The sequence below is a fragment of the Cupressus sempervirens genome, chromosome 9 (genome assembly GCF_028749045.1).
Source record: "Cupressus sempervirens isolate cs-2001-9-10 chromosome 9, ASM2874904v1, whole genome shotgun sequence".
Taxonomy (NCBI): domain Eukaryota; kingdom Viridiplantae; phylum Streptophyta; class Pinopsida; order Cupressales; family Cupressaceae; genus Cupressus; species Cupressus sempervirens.
The window spans coordinates 805,189,874-805,211,950 of record NC_143126.1 but is presented as its reverse complement, the minus strand read 5'-3'; the positions used below and the strand labels follow the sequence as shown (position 1 = coordinate 805,211,950).

Below are 22,077 nucleotides of genomic sequence, written 5' to 3'. Positions count from 1 at the left end.
CTAAGACTTGAAGCTACCAGTGTCTTATTTTTTGTTAATTTCCCATCATGTTTTATTTTATGAATCTAAATAGGCATACTTGTAAAATCATCAAATTGAATACATATTTGTGCTGCCCTTCTACCCTTTTTTAAGAATATTGGGGACTGGGCTTGTCTAGGTGGCATCAAAATCCTTCAAACAATATTCAATATTCAATATTTATGCATATATATTGTAACACAATTTGGATATATGTATAATGAATATTTTATCATTAAATTTTGAGTCCCTCTTCTTAGACTAATTTGAGATCAATGTTTCAGTGCTCCTTTGAAAAAGTGGAAGATTATTTGTGGGAACTCATGGAATGATATGTTCAAAATCAATAAACATTTAAGACAAATTTGACATTTATAGTTTATAAATGGCATATCAGGGTGTTAAGATTTGATAGCTTATGGAGTTTCCTAATTTTTAGAGTAAACAAAGTGGTGGAAATTTATATTAGTTTAGAACCTCAAAACATGAGCACCTATATCCTTGAGGCTAAAGGCAGCTAAGATGTAGAAAAATCAAAATCTAGAGGATCTCTTACTAATGTAAATATAACTTAATTTATATTTTCACAATTTTTTTAGAACAGAGAAGCTAAATTCATTTATATGTTTCTCTATAATCAAGAGAGTTATCTTGCAAGACTCTTTCAAGTTCCAAGGAATATTCACAATAGAAATGTTTGTTGTTACATGACACGAATAACTTAGGAATTTTTTGCTAAATGGTAATTAAAACATGATTTAGTTTTAGAGATTAATTATTATTCTAAACTCCATATTATGAAGTAGAAGAGAAATTTATTTTATTTTGCAATGACAGAGGAGTTAAAGATGGTGAAAATCTACTAACTTGGAGCTGGATATGTAGGGGGGCCAACAATGGCTATCATTGTACTAAAATGCCCTCATATTGATGTAGAAGTCTTAGATATTTCAATAGCTAGAATTTTTACCTAAAATAGTGACCAATTTCCTATTTATGAGGTTGGGCTTCATGAGTTTGTAAGAAATTGTAGGGAAAAAAAACTCGTTTTTAGTATTGATTTAGAAAAGCATATCATTGAAGCAGACATTGTGTACTCATTTCAATCAATATCCCAATATAAGTTGGAGGTTTTGGGGCTAGAAAAGCCATAAATCTGAGCTATTGGGAAAGTGCTACAAGAAAAAATTGTGGTGGAAAAGGTCATTGTACCTATGAAAACAGCATTAATAATTGAAAAGAATCTCATGCATAACAAGAAGGAATTAAAATTTTAGTTTCTTTCAAATCCAGAGTTTTTTGCAAAAGGGAGTGTTGTTCAGGATCTTTTCAATCTAGAACTTTTGCTCATTGGAGCTAGAACGATTCCTCAAGGGTAGAAGGCAATTGAAGCTTTGAGAGCAGTGTATGCAAATTGGGTTCCTTAGAAATAGATCATCAATACAAATTTGTGGTTTGTAAAAATCTCCAAAATTACTGAAAATGCACTTTTGGCTCAAAGGATTTCATTAGTGAATGCAATTTCTACTCTATGTGAAGTAGTTAGGGGAGATGTTACAAAGGTGCTAATGCCATCAGGAGGGATTCAAGAATTGGGCTAGATTTTTTGAATGCCAGTGTTGGCTTTGGTGGTTCAAATCTGAAGGACATTTTGAACTTGGTTTACATCTATGAATGTAATGGGCTAATTGAGGTAGAAAACTAATGGAAATAGTTTATGAAGATAAATTATTATCAAAAAAGATGATTTTTGAATAGAGTAATTTCCTCTATGTTTAATACACTTGTGGAGAAGAAGGTTTCCATTCTTGGGTTTACATTCAATAGGGGCATAGTTGATAATCCAACAATTAATGTATGTAGGAGTCTTATTGAAGACCAAAAAAAATTAGCATTTATGACCCACAAGTAACAAAGGAGTGAATTCAAAGAGCCCTTTGCATGGATAAATTTATTTGGGATCATTTAATGAGCCCTTCAATTATGAAACAAGTTCAAGTTATTTGGGATGCCTATGAAGCTATAAGGGATTCTCATGGAGTGTGCATTCTAATGAGGAGGGATGAATTTAAAATTCTAAACTACTAGAAGATCTATGATCTATGATAGTATGCATAAACTTTCTTTTATTTTTGATGGGCCCAACTATGTGGACATACAGAAACTCAAGCAGATTGATTTCATTGTTTATTCCATTGGTAAGTCTCTAGATCCATGGTTGAAAGATCTCACCCCAATGGCATAGAAGATTCATTTTATTTCTCTATTCATATCTATATTGTGACTGCTACTTCTAATTATGGAGTAGAATGATCAATGAATTTCTATTTTTGACTTTAAAAAAAATAGCGATTCTAAGCAATTATTCATTATAAAATAGGAATTAAATGATTGTTTATTTGTTCTAATATAAATCTATACTTTTCATGTATGCAGGTTGATTCAACCATCAAGTTAGAACCTGATGTGATAAACATCCTTTTAGAGTTAGAAGAGGGGTATTATCAACTGATAAGGTATTTTATTACTATTAGCACTCATTTAATACTTTTTATATCACACTATTATCATGAAGAAAAATTGTTGATTATATTTACAACTTTGGTTTTTCGATGGCCATACATTTGATCTAATAATGGACAAAGAAGACTTTCTAAAAAAGATTAAAATCAATGTTTCATGGGGATGGGGGTAACAAACATGGGTATGGTTATAGCTATCTTTCAAAGGCTAAAACCTTATTTGTAGTTTTCTTAGACAACTAAAAGAGGCTAAATTAAGCACATGTGCTATTCTAAGTTTATCTCATAAGAAGTTTGAGAATGGCCCCCTTAAAGATGTTTGTATTAGAGTAGAGGAAACTTAACAAGATGGGCCATACATCTATTGATGATGATGAAAAGAGCAAGCTTACAAAGACCTCATAGTTGGGATCCCTATTTGGCCTTCGGTATCTCTTCAACATCTATTTCAAAAAAAATTATGAACTTCTCCAATAGAAAAGTGGTTCAAAACTAATAGAATTCTCCTCATTCTAGATTTCTTTAGTACTATTTCCAACTGCAGAATAATAGAGAAAGCATGTGAACTATCAAAAAAACTAGTTAGATAGTAAAATAGAGCTATAATTTTTATCGAATTATTGCATGCTAGAAATGAAGGAAATGGTATGGGCAAGGCCAAAGGATATCTAAGATGACTTAGTGTGTTTGGGAGTTAGATTTTAAAGAAGAAAAGGATTTGTATAATAGAGAATTCTAAATGTAAATGTTAAAGTAATAGGGCTATTGTATGTCAACAATAGTTAGGAAATGATGAAGGCTTAAGAAAATAGTGGCTTTGCAAAGGAATAAGTGGGCATAGAGAATGGTACTAAGTAGAGTTAGGAAAGTAGGTGTATTTGTGAACTATTAGGTGGAAGAGTGATATAAATCCTAGAGGAAGGAGTGAACAATAATACATGATTTCAGCAACCTAGTTTTGTCATCAAATATTTTCTAACCTGTGATGTGGTGATGATGTGGAGTGATAGTGGTGAACTCACATGTCATATGCACAAGGACTAATTTTACAACTTCCTTAGAAGGGTGATCTACATTGGCACAAACCATGGAAGTCTTTCTGATTAGATCATGAGTTACTATGGTGATTCTCCTAGGGAGATGATAAATTATTCTATTATTATATTTCTATTATGTTGGGCATATAGATTGTATGTTTAAGTATATTTTATTTTACTTTGCTAGAAAATTGTTTTATGTTCATAAGTAATGTTAGTTATATTTTTCCAACATACTAATGTCCAATGTCTTAAAATAGGAGGAATCAACATTTGGATTTGCACACATTTGTCAGAAGCTAGATTTCCACAACTTTGTATTCTCAATGAAAGAAAGAAACCCAGTAATTATGGTCCAAGCATACCATTTTCTTGTTCAAAGATGAATGTCCTAGGATGAGATTATCTATTGCATTTGGGAGTTACTAAAGCTAGTGAAGGTGAAGATGGGTGAATGAAATATGAAATTTCCATTGGAACACTTTTATAGGTTTCTTCTAATGATTCTCTTCCCCATTTCTGTATCAAGATATCACAATTTTTTTTGTACCTTATCATGATATATGATGAAACTTGTCAATTTTTTGTAGGAAGGTTTGGGTGATACAATTTGGGTTTCCCTAATGGAAGCTCTAGAAGAGGAGATAGATCCATGTAGAAGACTTGAAAATCTTGGAATGAAAGTTTCCAAGCTCGAGAATAGAATGGTAAGATTGCAACTATCTTCTTTGTACATGTATGGTATTGATGTTGTTCTAAATCATCATTTTACTTTTGAATTTAGTATTGATATTTTAGAAGTTATACTTTTGATAGGCTCCTTTTGAGGAGAAGCACCATCACTACTTTGATTTTGAAAGGAGAACTAGCTAACTTCCTATATAGAAGGAGGTGTGTTACACTTTATTCTTACAGGCTTTCTTTTTCTAGAATCTTCATACTTCCCTTTTCCCATTTGTTTGATAATTATCCATTTCAAATTATATTAGTGTTTATTTTTCCATAGTGGAAGTCTTGTTTAATTATTTCTTTTTGTACTTCTACTCAACCAATGTCTCAATTGAAGGAATTCAACTTGTGTTGTTTGAACTTCTTAATTAATTCATTAAATTCTAACATTCTTATTTTGAGTCATCTAAAATCTTGGCACTTGATCTGGGAGGCTCAAATTGTAAAAGTGAGTTGGTCTTGATGCCAATACTTTTTAAAGAAAATTACATTCTATTTATGTGTCTCTTTCTATAGATGATTTTCATGCTTATCATTAATTGATTTCCTTTCACATGTACAGCGTGATGAGGTAGATTACAAGGGTTTTTTGCATCAAGATGGTTTAGTTTTAGTGTTTTTCACTCTTGATCAATTGAAGGTGAAATTTTGGATATAAAGTTTTGTTCTATTCAATGATGGTTGCTATAATGCCTCTGTGGCCCCAAATAGTTACTGAGGTGTAAGATTTCATTTGATTATTCTTAACTTCCTAATGCATGACATGTGAAGTTGTCAGCTTTGACTATTTGTTATGATAGTATGTTTTGTCTAATAAATAAATTTTTTGTCTATTTATCTTCTATTGTAGACTCCCGAGCTCTTGTACAAGTCACTTGCAAAAAAGTTCATTGTTGACATGCCTTTAAGGTATGGCCCTAATAGTCATTGTCCATGTGTTGTGTCACAATGTCATCACTATTATAAAATATAATATTCTAACACTGATATATAACTTTGTCTTCTAGGATCTTGCAAAAATAGACTCAATCCTATTGAGGGAGCTTCCCCTATGGATGATAGTGAAGTAGCTTGTCCTTTCAACTTTTTTTGACTTTTTCATTCCTATAAAAAAATGGTAGAGATGTAGATTGATTCTATTTTAGTAATTTTTTTATTGCCATGTTTTTGTAACTTATAAGATTCAATGGATTTTACTTTTCATGAAAATTTGGAAAAGTTAAATGAAGAAACACATTTATGGATTCTTTACTTATGTTCAACACTTGTGTGGGTGTAGAGGTTGGCAATTAAAATTCTAGTGGATATAAATATGGAGGTTTTGGTAATAAGTTGGACACCATTTTAAAATTTAAAATCCATTACCCTAGTTCCCTTTTCCTCTAGTTGATTTAAGTTTGACCAACTAGAATTATTTTTTGAAATAAAAGGAGCCTTTAAACTATCAACTTGATTCTATGTTGCCTTGTTGCCCCCATTTTAAGAAATACAAGTCCATAACCTTTTTGGGTGCTATATTGAGAATGAAATGAAACAAATAATAATTTATTATGCATTCTTTAAAGGATTCTAGCTCAATGGAAGAGCACTTTCTTTACAAGTAGGAGGATGGTGGTTCGATTCTATTGTGCCCTATTATGATCAAGTACACTACCAAATATGTGACTAAATATGCTACTAAATATGTGACCAAATATACTATTAAATATGCTACTAAATACACTATCAAATATGTGCCAAATATGTGACTAAATTTGTTATTGAATATGCTACTAAATATGTGACCAAATATACTATAAATATGTACTAAATACACTACCAAATGTGTGAGTAAATATACTAAATATGCGATTAAATATGCTATTAAATATGCCACTAAATATATAACTAAATATGTGACTAAATATGTGATTAATATACCACAAAATATGTGACTGAATCGATGATCAAAATTAGTGATCAAATGAGTGACTACAATCATTTAGTAGTAAATTTAGTAACATTATAAGTGACTGGATATTAACTACTATTAGTCACATGACTGATTTTAGTCACAAATATACCAATTTTAGTGTTTTTTTTAGTCACATATTATTGTTTTTGTACTAGTGAGAAGCCATGAATCTTGGACACTTGTGACAACTCTTCATGTAGTTTGTCTATTATAATCCCTACCCAATCAATGTACATTTTCTCACTCAGCATGGTCTAGACAAAGAAATACATCCAATTTTTCCAAAGAATGTGTTCTTGTTTCCTTTAATCCTATTTAGAAGTGTTATCATGTCTTTAACTTCAGGAATCATATAAACATGTGTCAGAGGGTGAGGGAGACATGAACCATCCTTCTCAGGCTTGAGAAACCAATTATTAGTAATGGCATTATTGAATTGACATGTATCTTTAGCAAACTGAGAATCAGTTAGACCAATTGTCTAGTCTTCATATTCCTCATGAAGTAGGATTCTCAAGGCACCCATCATTTTTTCTCTATTTATATACACAAAAATTTTACTTTTATGGGTTCTAATGCATCTTTTAGTAGTATTATACCTATTTCTACATTATATGACCAATTTTAGACAAGAAATTACTTTTGGCAAGCCTACAACTTGTACTAATATTCTTAGAGACACCTCCTTTGCAATGGACCTAGGCTTGGGTTTAGAGAATCTTGAGACTAGCTTCTTTATTTCTTCATTAGGAAGGATTATGTCTTTTAGCTTAGGTAAGAAACAAGTTAGGGTTGAGACTTCTTTCTCTTTGGGTAGTTTGGGATGGAAAGTGACTATGACAATGCTACAATTTGTAATATCACCCAAAGAGAAGACAAAAATAAAATAGACCTAATAGAAAAATTCAATTGTAAATGTAAGAATAAAATAGGAGTTGGAAAAAATAGATAGAATTCATCAGAAGTGATGTGTTAAAAATCTCTTGCTAGATAAGACAAATTGTAGACCTTTGAATCTCCAAGAAACCCAATTTTTTTTATACATGAAATTATAGAAAGATAATAAAAAAGAAAACTTTTTATAGTTTGAAAGAAAAGAATGATCACAGAAAAGTAGGGAAGGTACTAATTTGACACAAAAATTAATCATTACAAAGTGTAGCTAAGCTTCACACATACTACATTTAACCTCACTATCTTTCAAACTAATTAGCATGTAATGTGTGTCCTTTCTTCCTTTTTGGAAAAGATTTAGTGATCTCTATACCACCATGTATCATCTTTTTAGGAAGCTTTTAGACTCATGAAGCTTGGACACTTGAACTATGGAAATGTTAGAATATACACTCCACCAACATAACTAAGAGGGGGAGGGTGAATTATTATATTATCATAATTATCAACCTTATTAGGTCTTAACCATATGAGCAATATAATCAAAAACCACAACAAGATACTCATGCACAATAATACCAGATATGTTAACTACAGAAACCCTTGACTATAGGGAAAACCCTAGTGGGGATGGTACCCACCAGATGATGCACTCATATAAGTATTCCTTGTTAGAGGATGGATCCTATTAGGATTCTAAAAATATTTGTTAGAAAAAATACTCCACTAAGATAACTAGGGGGGGTGAATCAGTTATCCAATAATTAAAACACTTTTCTTTATTAAAAAAACTTAACCATTTAACCAAAGTAAACAACAACCATAAAAAGATGCACATAGACAATTACACTAGATATGTTGACTAGGGAAACCCTTGATTAGAGGGAAAACCCCAGTGGGAATGATGCCCACAAGATGATGTACTAATATAAATACTCTTTGTTAGAGGATGGACCCTATTAGGACTCTATTACAATATTTAGTATAATAAGTCCCTATTAAGAGACTTTGAATCCCTATGAGGAGATTCCAAACCTATTAAGTGTTGTGGTACAATGTATGCAAGAAGAGCCCACTACCCAAACATGCAATTTCAACTACAAGAAGAGCTCACTACTCAAACAACTAATTTACTGGTATTGTCTTCTTTCCTCTATCCTTTCATTTTTCCTATCAACTAGACCAATCACTATCAAACCTTGTAGACTAGGTCATGAACCTTAGATCCAAATATCAAATGTTAGATCAATGAGAAAAACCTCAACAATGAAGTTTCCTTCAGTTCCACACTTCTCTACTCAACTTTGCATTCTCTTCTATTTTTCATCAATCATTCAATCATATCAACACACCTCATGATAAAGGAAAATGTCCTTCCTTTATACCATGTCCATTAAACAATTCCCTAAGTCACCCATTAGTCCTATTCAATTAATTATTATAGGACCTCACTAAGAATATGTTACACTTAGTGATAACCTTAATCTTTTACTTTGTAACTTGAATAACTTTCCATACATGCAATATTGTGATGAGTAAGCTTAGCCATGTCATCCTCAACATGTCTTCTTCATGTCATCAACCTCAATCCTGAACATATCAAATTTGCTAGGAGATATAACAAGTTTACCAGAACATGCCTTTGTAGTCTCTGTCTTAGAACAAACATCACTAAAACTTACATAACTTCTTCTAGATTTTTCCTTTCTACTTCCAATATTAAATACATATACTAGATACTCAAAAGTATCTCCCATAACCTTGGGAGGTTATCATGCTCAACTAGCTATTCGTACCAACTTAATCTTTTTATTGTTCTTTTGTCAAATACCACAAAAGACATCAAACATGCTATGTTGCCATCAATGAAAAAATCAATCATTAATGTAATATATCATCACCAAACCAATCTTCTAGTCTTTCAAATCTTCCAACAATCTCCCCCTTTGGCATTTATGGAAACATAGATGAAAAACATCTAGTTCCAAGAATACCAACAAAAGATAGATAGTATTCAAATCCTATGCATCAATCACATTCCCCCATTGATATACCTCAATGTGTTCAGTATCAAACTATTATTACAAATTCATGCCAAACTTCTCCTTTAGTATAATATTTTCCTACAATAATTCTTCCCCATTACAATACTTCTCCCCTATAGTATAATTTTTTTCATGCCACACTTCTCTCCCATTGACATCAATGTCAAAGGTTCCTGCAACCAACATCTCTGCATTAAACTTTGCAACAACTAATACTTACTTAGCTCAAGTGTCAAAAGACACTCTTTAAAACAACATCAATAACATCAATAAGAGTCTTGAATGAATCTACCCTTCATAGATACTCCCACATATAGGAAGCATCATCATCCAACTAGACAAACAATGGTTCCCTATTACCCTAGACTAATGCACTCTTACATTTTCTACTCTAATGTAGGAAGGGGCATAACCCCAAGCATACCTCACAAATACTCAAAAGTCTCTTTGGGAAGTTTCTTAGTGAATATATCTATAATTTTCTCTTGAGTGCTCACATACTCCAATTTGATTTCCTTTTCTACAAATTTTTCTCTCAACATATGATACTTGATAGAAATGTGCTTCATCCTTGAATGAAATACTACATTCTTAGACATATTTACCATGCTTGTATTGTCACAATGTATAACAATAGGTTCACTAATTTCTATGCTTACATACTTCAGCATTTGCTTCATCTAGATAACTTGATTGCAATTATTTGTTTCTACAACATACTCTACTTCTGTAGTACTTTGAGATGTACAATCCTACATCTTACTTAACCAATAAACTAATCTTCCTCCAAGAAATAAAGCTCCTCCACTAGTGCTATTTTTGTCATCCATACTTCCTAACCAATCTACATTACTATAAGTACTTAGAGTAAAATCATTAGATCTATCATACCATAATCCAAATTTTGGCATTCCTTTCAAATATCTAAATATCCTTTTCACTACTACATAATGTGCTTCTCTAGGATCAACCTAGAATCTTGCAATAATTCCAACTACACTTGCTATATTTTCCCTTGTGTGAGTCAAATATTGCAAACCTTTGATCATAGATCTATACTTCGTCTACTCTATAGTAGGAGTCTCACCCTTAGTAGATAACTTGTTTCCAATTATGATAGGTGTTCCAATAGGTTTACATGTTTCCAAACCAAACTTTTTTAGTAAATCCTTGAAGTACTTAGTCTGAGAAATAAATATTCCTTCTTTATTCTTTACTATCTACAATCCTAGGAAATATTTCATCTCTCCTATCATACTCATTTCAAATTCTTTCTTCATTTCTTTTGCAAACTTCTTACTTTCTTCATCATTTCCTCCAAATATTATATCATCAACAAATATTACCAAAATCATCAAACCATCATCAGTTTCCTTCCAATACAGATTACTATCTATCATACCTTTGCTATATCTAAGCTTTGTCAAATGCTTGTCCAACCTTGCATACCAAGTTCCAAGTACCTTCTTTAATCCATATAGTGCTTTCCTCAGTTTGCATACTATGTTCTTATGATTTGTCAAAGGGCATCCTTTAGGCTACTCAATGTATACCTCTTCTTCAAGTTCTACATTCAAAATTCTCACTTGAAATCCATCTAATATCCTTTGAATTTCTTCTATGCTACATAGGCTAAGAATAATCTTAATACTTCTATTCTAGCCATTGGAGCATATGTCTCCTCATAGTCTATTCCTTCTTGCTATGAGTAACCTTTACATACCAATCTTTCTTTGTTTCTTACAACTTCTCCTTGCTCATTCATCTTCTTCCTAAATGCCCATTTAGTTCTTATCACATTCTTATCTACTGGTCTAGGGACTAATTCCCATGTCTCATTCTTTACTATCTAATGCAATTCCTCTTTCATGTCTTGCTTCTAATAGTCATCTTTACATGCTCCATCTACATTTTTCAGCTCAACTTGAGATATCAAGCATAGTTCTTCATTAACTCTTCTTGTCATCACACCTTTGTCTTTGCTTTCAATGATCTATTTAGATGGGTGATCCTTTATCATGTTTTTTCCTAAAGTAGGAGTTGTTATCTCAATTATTGGCTCTACTAAAGGTTATGAGCTTTGTTCCTACCTTTTATCTCCTTCATTCTGCAAATCATTGTTAGTTTCAAGAAATACCTCATCATTTCTTGGCTTAGTAACAACAACATCACAATTTGAATTATAATCAACCATTCTCTCTTGTACTCTAAATTTCTCATCAATTCTCACATTTTCACTTTCCATAATAGTCACCAAAGTTGTTTCTCCTAATACTTTCTTTTCATTAACTAATCTAGACTCATTAACATAGTCTTTCAAGGATTTTTCCACATTTTCTCTAAATTCTTCAACTTTATTAGAAAGTAGACTCTTTCTAACTTTTCTCATTCTCTTAGGACATTTACTTGAAAAATGAACAAACTCTTTACATGTCCAACAAATGAAAATTTTCATACCTTTAGGTTCTCTCCTTGTAAGTAGATCAATACCTTCTTTTATTTTTATGTCATCTTCTATTCTGGATCTATCTCCACTTGTGCTACTGTTGTCTTGTATACAACAAAAGGATTTTTGATTTGTAAGCTCAATACTGTGTTGTTTACATAAATCTAATAACTCACCAAGAATTTACATATCTCATGTGTTGAAATTTCTTCTATTAGATGTAGGACTCTCTTCTCTAAATATGTTTTCCTGCATCTATTAAAGCTATTAAAATTTTTCTTCAAGGAACTAATGCTCTAATACCAATTGTTAGAAACAATAGTCCACCAAGATAACTAAAAGGAGGGGGTGAGGGTGAATCAGTTATCCAATAGTTAAAACACTTATCTTCATTAAACAAACTTAACCATTCAACCAAAGTAAATAGAAACCATACAAAGATGCACATAGACAATTACACCAAATATGTTGACTAGGGAAACCCTTGATCAGAGGAAAACCTTGGTGGGAATGATGCCCACAAGATGATGTACTAATATAAATATTCCTTGCTACAGGATGGACCCTATTAGGAGTTTATTACAACATTTAGTAAAATGAGTCCTTATTAGAAGACTTTGAATATGTACAAGGAGATTCCAACCCTATTAGGAGTTGTGGTACAATGTATGCAAGAAGATACCACTACCCAAACAAGTAATCTACTGGTATCTTCTTATTTCCTTTGTCCTATCAACTAGACCAATCACTATCAAACCTTGTGTTGGTGTTTGAAAATGTTATTGGGTTTTTAATTATCCCCATGGGAATATGACATATCTAGGGGCAGCTAACTCCCATTCTCAACATATCATTTCAGACATAGGGCCAACTATAAGGCTTGACCCTTCTTCTACTTCAGGCTCTGCAAGACCTAGGCGGGTTAACCTTAGATTCAATTGATATCGTACCAGTGCAAAACATATCCTTGAATCTATTTACTACAGATGAAAACCTCTATATCTCCTAATAACTCATGTAATAACACAGATCTACAATAATGAATCTATTTATTGCAGATGAAAACCTTTATATCTCCTAATAACTCATGTAATAACACAGATCTACAATAGCAAATTGTAAATCTATAATGACATTCATATTAGCTTGCATCTTATTTAATGATCAATGCCTTGTCCATTGAAACATAGAGTCATTACCAACAAGATGACCTAACTAGATTGCATTACAATCAAGTTTGTCAATTGAAATCCCCAAATCCCATACTTATGCAATATCCACTTCATGCACCTAAAAACCCTACCAGAACGATGAAGCATTTACTTGACTGCTTGAGTCAAAAGCAACAAAGATTTGACATACAACTCATCCAAGCTGCCTTAAATCAAATGAACATTATCCACTTAATCCCAAAGTTAACAACACATGAAGAATTAGGAGACAGAATAAGAGAACTTGGATAACTCATGTAAATCCCCTTTTGTATTCATCCATGGAAATACTGAAATACACAAACTGGTAACACAAATTGTAACTCAAGATACCTCACATAATCTAGCATCAATTTCTAGTATCTCAGAATGACAATACATGACATGAAATAAAAATCTGCACAAGGTGGATGTGTGGCCTTCACTGTTAGAGCTCAGCTCAATATTCAGGAAGAAACACCATCTACAATCTTGGTTTTAATAGTAGAACACTGGAACCCTGCTAGTATTACCTAGAGAAAATTGCCAACAACCTCCAAAAGAGAAGAATGAAGAAAGATATAGAAAAGAAGCAATTCTTGGATTGAATCTACAACTGACAAGTATCCCTTCAGAATTCCTTTCCAAGAAGCTTAAAAAGCCTCTCTCTACCTTCTCTCTATAACTTCTAATCATATCCTTTTTGTTTTGCCTCTCCAAATGTAGAATATCTCAGTAAAGACAAATATCTACTAATGAACTCGGGTATGTGCCAATTTATCAAATTGAAGCCAAAACATCACAAAAACTTAAAATAGTTTGATACAATAGTCATTGAATACTTTCATGATGTTTTCCATTGAATTTTGCAATTGGTGTTTTGAAACACCTGATAAAACATGCCATTCAATCTCTAAGAGAAAACCTTCTGTAGCATGAACTAGCTACTTCATGTGCAGAAACTAACTCCATAATTAGAAAATTCATTTTCTCTCAGTTCCAGTGATATATAATATCACATATCTAGCCTCTTGAAAACTCCCAAAATATTAGTTTGAAAAAAAATCCCTCTGCTAGAAATGTCTGACTTGCAACTTTGATTTTTAAATTTTAAATTTTCAAAAAATTTAAAATTTTCTAAAGTTTGAACTTTAGATTAAACCTAGTTTGAATTTAAAATTCTCTCACTTGCATATGCAATATTTAGACAAAATGATAAAATATTTGATACTTTAAAAATTTTCATTTTTCCTTTATCCTTGTCTGCCCTTTATCCTTGCTTTTTGCCACGTGGTGGCCTCTAATTGTCCCGCCAAGTCATCACAACATTACCACCTCACTACTCAGTCAACATCTCCATGTCACACCAGTCAGGGCCATGCCACATGTCAAATTTTTGCATGCCTGCATTCTTTAAGTAGTGTGCATCTTTGTTTTGTAGCTATGCCCTCATCGTTCGATCAGACACATGGTGTCATATGAGCACTTCTTGGCCACATTAGTGCACATGTTTCTTTGATTAAAATTTTTCTTATCTCACCCTCCATTTGTCTTCCATGTTCTATGTGTACGGGGCCCACATTGCAACATCTGGCTTCCAAAAGCCTTTGTCTTTAAGACATTAGCCTTACTATGTGCAATATTATTTAAATACCAAAAACTTCTCTCACACAGGTGATGTGGGATAAATGGTTTTCATTGTTTTCCCCTTTTGATTGCATTTTTTCATCTTGGATGTCTATTCCTTCCAATGCATGGATTCTTTTTATTTACTATCAGCTTCAAACCTTTTTAAAACATTAAACTCTTGCCCAAAAACCATCCTCACAGCTGGCACTCCTATGTTGTCATCTTTCCTTCAAGCCATGGATGTGATCTCTATTCTGGAGTAGCTTCTTCATCTTGCCTATAATGTTTTCCTCCATTTTCCATCGAAAGGTGTTTCTTGGGCTACATGAAGCTAATTATCAAAGGCATTATTTTGTGATTTCCATCACACTTCTTGGTGCTGAGGATGAATTTTATTGTTCAAGGAAGTCCTTCAATAAATGGTGCAGTTAAATAAATGGCTTGTTATGGATACTACTACACGCATTATCTATTGGCTATTTTTTACAAAAAAAATTTGGGCATTCTTTTACCTTGCAAGATCTTAAATGTATATGAAATTGAAATAGAAAAAACTTCCTATATACATAGCTAAAGGTCAGGGACCCATTTGAAGATAGAATCCTTCATGCTCAGCTCAAAAATGTCTTTAAAAATATTCGTAAAGATGAAAAACGTGATTTAGACTTTCATAATCTTTTCTCTATTAAGTTTTGTCACAACCTGGTTGCACTCCATCAAGATACTCTCTGAATGTACTCAAAGGCCCAACAAATCTCTATAATTTCATATAACTTCCCTCCATCATCTGCAACAATCAGCTTCCTAGGATGATTTAACTCTGACTTGATTTCCATGATAGTTTTATTGATTAATGACTGAAGACTCGAGATGCATGATTTTATTTCAGTTTCAAAATGCTCTGAAAGCACTATTCCAAGATGTTCAGATCCCTTTATGCGTGGGTTTTTGTTTTTGGCGTGGACTCTAAACTTCACTTGTATGGAGTTTCCTGCTTCAAAATGTGGGTTCTTATGTTGCAACATTTTTCTTTGCTATTTACTTATGGGTTTGTCCTTTTCTTGTTGTAGCTTCCTTTGACTGACCATCTCCCCTATTGCTTTTTATTTGGCATGAGCAGCCTTCTTTCTTTCTCTTTGTATTACCAATGTTACATAGCACAAATTAATATAAATTTGAATCAACTTGGGTACAACTATGTTGGTATGATGAGGAGGTTAATTTGAACATTTTATTTATTCCTTAACTTCTTCAAAATTGTACTATGTCATAGAGCCATGTATTTTATCCCCTTTTATGTGCTTTGCATATGCAATCAACTTATGATCGGGGCTTATCTTGAATGTTCCCATAATATAAAATCCATTTTTATTAACCCTCATGTTTTCATCAAGCAGAAAATCTTTCACTGTATTTGAATACTTTGATCATGCATTATCATAATTTGAATTATGATAATGTTATTTAATATTCCCAATCACCCATGCCTGAAGAAATTAGTCGAACCCCAAAGCTGGTCCGGCTAAAAAAAAATTTTCCTTACAAACAACTAGCATCCTCATATTTGTATCTTGAGCCCATTAGACATCTCTGACTGATAGGATTCAAATTCAATATTTGATTCATCATTTAAAACTCACTTTTAATCAATTTTTCAAATTGTGAATTTGTGTCTGGAGACCTACCAGTTGGCCTTAAAAATTGATTCAATCAAGTAACCAGGCCACAAAAATTGGCATGAGTGTTCAATCCTACACGCTCTACCATACTGAAAATTCTCAGCCCCTGACGAATTCCTAGTCAAAAGATTTTAATTGCCAAACATCCATACTTCAATTATCCTATAGTCAAATAGTGTTAAAAAAACATAAACCGGGCTCAGGTTTGGCATTATAAACTGGGTTATTGATCACTTGGGGTTCTAAAAACTAGGGTATAGGTTCTTTACCATGAGGAGAATATAATTATATTTTTTGGGCTCATTATGAATCACAAGACATAATTGGCAAATTTTCAAAAATAGGCACTTGGAAATTTTAAACTGGCAAATATGTCAAAAAGTAGTTTTTGGTAAATAGACGAACATAAGAAAGTATGCAGATGGATTCGTCATGACTTGAGAATTGGCATACTTGAAGGAATTTTAGGACATAAAACAATGGTATAATTATTTTAGGCTTACCAATCATGGGATAAAAGTTATAACATGCCAAACAGGGGTACAAATCAATCTGGATACCTTAGCCGTAACAAAATAATGCAAACTAGGTTTTTAATCAAGTTATCAGATTGATCAAATGGATTCTTCATGACCTCAAAATTTGAACATATGAAGTGTCTAACTCCTAGAACACAATGAAAAAAGGGTTTCTTCATTTGGGTGAACTGGGTCAAAGATATCATTGGTTGAACAAGGCTTCCCAGAATTGTGAATAACTGCACATGCACGAAACAGTAAATGACCAACTTTGAGGGGTTTGAAACCTAGTTAAATGGATTCAAAATGGGCTAAAAATTAGAACACATGTTCTTTGATATGCATAATAAACATCCCAAAAGTGGTGGGACATGAAACATTCTTGGGTAAAAGATATTCAAAGACAAATGGGGCTATTGTACACATTTTGACACTTGGGCAGAATTGCAAATTTTGACACTAGCTCAAAATGGGACTTCACCGAATGATTTGAGATGGCAAAGTAACATTGTGGATCACATGAATATATCAAATGAAAGGTGTTAAGCCACTCAAACACCATCTAGGCCTCAAACTAAAAAATGGCTACATATGCATAAAAAGCACTTTAGGGCACTGATTCTTCAAAATTTTCAAAATGTGACTCAAAATTGACCATGCAATTTTTAGTCCCAACAATGGCTCTATCTAGTGATGCATGTCCCTTGCGAGCATGGAAAGGATTTAGATCTCTGGTAGAAGTAGACCACATGCCTAACTTCAAAAACTTCTCTCGAACAGCTTTATTGAAAGCAAGAAAACTACACTATGTACAAACGATGGCCCCAGGCCACCGAAAAGTTTTCAAAACTTCTTACCTCTGTCATATACCTGATTTTCATTTAGATCTTCTTGAGGTAAACTAAAATTCTCATCCTTCTTTGTTTCACCAAACATATCAACATTTGCAATCAGCTCATTAGGCAAAACAAAACTATCATGATCTTCATAGTGCGTATAAAAGTCAAACATACTTTCCTCATCTTTCTCACTATAAAAAAATGATTCAACGTGATCATAACAACTAACATCAAACTAAAACTGATCATCACTGACTAAATCATGGATTGCTTCAACCGGAAACACAAATGTTTGATATTCTACTTCATTCAACAAGTTACATGGATCAAATTGTAACTCACCTTGTGCATCCAGATATGAAGAAAATGTAAAATCTGATTTCTCCTCATTTGCAATATTAGTACTCCATAAATCAAATTGAACATATGCCACATTTTCTTCACATTCCAACAAATGATTAGATATCAAATCACAAGAATCATCATGACTTTTCCTTCTCACAATATGTTGATCTGTATCAATTTCCTCTTCAAATAACTCACCAGAATGAACTAATTCATTACTATTACTTTCCTCATTACATGAGCAATTTGAATGTATCTCAGTCTCATGAAAACAAGAAAACAAGGAACTAGAAATAGACCTCATCTCTACATCTTCTTTAACATCAAATTTAGGAGAACTGGCTTCACGACATGAATTTGCATAATGTGTCAAAGCACAAGTATCCTTAGATAGATTAGCATACCTTTCAAAATCATGAGCCAAAAAATCAAAAATCTCATCAACACTTAACAATATTTCATTACTAGTTTCTTCTCCTTGGTTGTGATTATTATCTGGATAGCTTGACACATTTGTAATAGTAGATTTGTTAGTAATATTTTCTGAAAAATCAGAACTCTGATCATCACACACATCTTCTTCTTTAGACAATAGCTCAACAACCGACATCATAACACATTCACATTCATCACTAGAAGAAGGACTACTACTGCTATCACAGATTTCTTCTTCTTGATAGTCATCATCATAAAAATTTGAATCAACATTATGCATACTATCAGACTACTAATTACTATTCTCTGATTTATAAAACTGAGACTCTTCATTTTCCATATCATCTTCAATGGATTCATTACATTCGTTAACATTAGACTCATTAGTCTTCAAAGCACTTTCAACCTCCATGATAAAATCTTGGATTTCACACATCTTATCTAACCTTATCTTGGCTGGACAATCAATTGAATTTGGCATAAAAACTTCTAAGAGTACCACTGGCCATGAAGACTCCTCAGGTCTAAAAAACTCATCAAGATTCATAACTACTGATTTGAACTTCATATAAATTTGAAATCCACTAAGATCCTTAATATCACCAATTGTCCTTCTTAACATTAAGATAGTCTGATAATGAATCTTTCTTTTCAATCTAGCAATATTTTCATGAACACTTTCAAGAGTCAACATATTACTTTTAGACCTAGACTCAGAATCCATCTTATAAACTTTTAAAACTCCTACTTCTTTTTTTTAGTGTTGAAACCACTAGATGGAGGCAACCATTTCGTTCATTCAATTTTCATAGAAAAATATATGAAAATTGAAATACATTTATGTGCCACTGTTTGAAACCTTAGATCTACTGATTGGCATAGGTGCAAGCATGAAACCCTTCACACCATATATAGAATCCTTTGTAGAGCCGTCACCTCCTTGAAGAGGAAAATGAAATCACAATAGTGATTCACCCTTTGAAATGAATTACTTCAGCATACACAAGCAACCACATAAACCATTAATCAAGAAACTTATAATTTCTCTTTCCCAACAAACTAGATCTACCCAAAAATACTGAAAGCTTCTGATATTAAAACCAACCATGCATTGGTACAAAGATTTACTTCAGAGTTGCCACTCACATTAAGTGAGAAAATATTTGAAATAATTTTACTACTTGTAGATTCTAAACCAGACTTTCAATGTGGAAAACTTACAGATCACTAACACCTTGGAAAGAGGATACACTTTATTTTTAGATTCTTGACTCTGACTTTTACAAAAAAAACTCACAAAACTAAACTGATAGAAGGTATACTCATTTCTAAACAAAAATTATAATCAATTCAGAAACTACTACCATAAGAGAATAAAGCATACTGGGGAACATAGAAATTTAGTAAGGAAATGGACTGAACACATCAACTTACTGCTGTGCAAAGACTTTCTCCATGTAGCTCCTTCTATTATGTTGAATTCCTTTAAATTCTCAAGGTTTGTCTATCATGAATCTCAACACAAGTCCTTAGTAGAGTCATCATTTTGTTGGTGTTTGAAAATGTTACTAGGTTTTCAATTATCCCCATGAGGATATGACATATCTAGGGGCAGCTAACTCCCATTCTCAACATATCATTTCAGACATAGGGCCAACTATAAGGCTTGACACTTCTACTTCAAGCTCTGCAAGACCTAGGTGGGTTAACCTCAAATTCAATTGATATCGTACCAGTGCAAAACATATCCCTGAATCTATTTACTGCAAAGGAAAACCCCTATATCTCCTAATAACTCATGTAATAACACAGATCTACAGTAGCAAATTGCAAATCCCATGATATTCACAAGTTGAGTGAGGGTTAATTCCTTTAAGCCCACTACAATACATGAAAAACTAAATTTATTTAAATAAAAGATTTGTGAAAATGACATTCATATCAGCTTGCATATGATTTAATGATCAGTGCCTTATCCATTGAAACATAGAGTCATTACCATAAAGATGACCTAACTAGATTGCATTACAATCAAGTTTGTCAACTGAAATATGTCAAAAAGTAGTTTTTGGTAAATAGACAGACATAAGAAAGTATGCAGATGGATTAGTCATGACTTGAGAATTGGCATACTTGAAGGACTTTCAGGACACAACACAATGGTACAATTAGTTTAGGCTTACCAATCATGAGATCAAATTTATAATGTGTTGAACAGGGGTACGAATCAATCTAGATACCTTAGCCATAACAAAACAATGCAAACTAGGTTTTTAATCAAGCTAGCAAATTGATCAAATGAATTCTTCATGACCTCAAAATTTGAACATATGAAGTGTTTGACCCCTGGAGCACAATTCAAAAAGAATTTCTTCATTTGGGTCAACTGGGTCAAAGATATCATTGGTTGAACAAGGCTTACCAGAATTGTGAATAACTACACAAATGCACGAAATAGTAAATGACCAACTTTGAGGGGTTTGAAACCTAGTTAAATGGATTCAAAATGGGCTGAAAATTAGAACACGTGTTCTTTTATATGCATACTAAACATCCCCAAAGTGGTAGGCCATGACACATTCCTGGGTAAAAGATATTAAAGATAAACTGGGCTGCTGTACGCATTTTGACACGGGCAGAATTGAGAATTTTGACACTAGCTCAAAATGGGACTTCATTGAATGATTCAAGATGGAAAAGTAACATTGTGGATCACATACATATATCAATTGAAAGGTGTTAATCCACTCAAACACTATCTAGGCCTCAAACTGACAAACGGCTACATATGCATAAAAAGCACTTTAGGGCACTGATTCTTCAAAATTTTCAAAATGTGACTCAAAATTGACCATGCAATTTTTAGTCCCAACACCTTGTAGACTAGGTCACAAACCTTGGAGCCAAATATCAAACCTTAGATCACTTAGAAAAACCTCAACAATGAAGTTTCCTTCACTTCTACACTACTATGCTCAACTTTGCATTCTCTACTATTTTTCATCAATCATTCAATCATATAAACACACCTTATGATAAAGGAAAATGTCCTTCCTTTATATTGAGTCAATAAAAAAATTCCTTGAGTTTGTTGTTAGTCCTTCCCAATTAATTATTATAAGACCTCACTAAGAACATGTTACACTTAGTGATAACCTTAATCTTCAAATTTGAAACTTGAATAACTTTCTATACATACAATAATATGACAAGTGAGCTTAGCCATGTCATCCTCAATATGTCTTCTTCATGTCATCAAACTCAATCTTTAAGATATCAAATCTAATAGGAGATATAAAAAGTTTACCAAAACATGCGTCTGTAAACTCTGTCTCAAAACAAACATCACCAAAACTTATATAACTTCTTCTAGACTTATCCTTCCTACTTCTGACCTTAACTGCATCTACTAGATACTTAGAAGTATCACCCATAACCTTATTTGGTTATCACTCTCAACTAGCCATCTATACCAACTCAATCTTTCCACTATTCTTCTATCAGATACCACAAAAGATATCAAGCATGGTACGTTGACATCAATGACAAACTCAATCATAAATGTAACACATCATCATCAAACCAATCTTCCAATCTTGCCAATCTTCCAACAATGTTTAGTACATATCAATCCCTATTAGGAGACTTGAATCCATGTTAGGAGATTCCAACCCTGTTAGAAGTTGTAGAAGGCAGATGGAGCCCACTGTCCATACAACTTTAGGGGCAAGACCAATGAACTCACTATCCAAATGATCTCTATATTATTTCTTATAGAATAATAGAATTAAATT

General features: G+C 32.7%; 1 pseudogene; it reads left to right on the top strand.

Annotated features, from left to right (window-relative positions):
* Nucleotides 1-869: 869 nt before the first annotated feature.
* On the top strand, nucleotides 870-2,266 carry LOC149541148 (UDP-glucose 6-dehydrogenase 4-like; annotated as a pseudogene).
* Nucleotides 2,267-22,077: the final 19,811 nt, after the last annotated feature.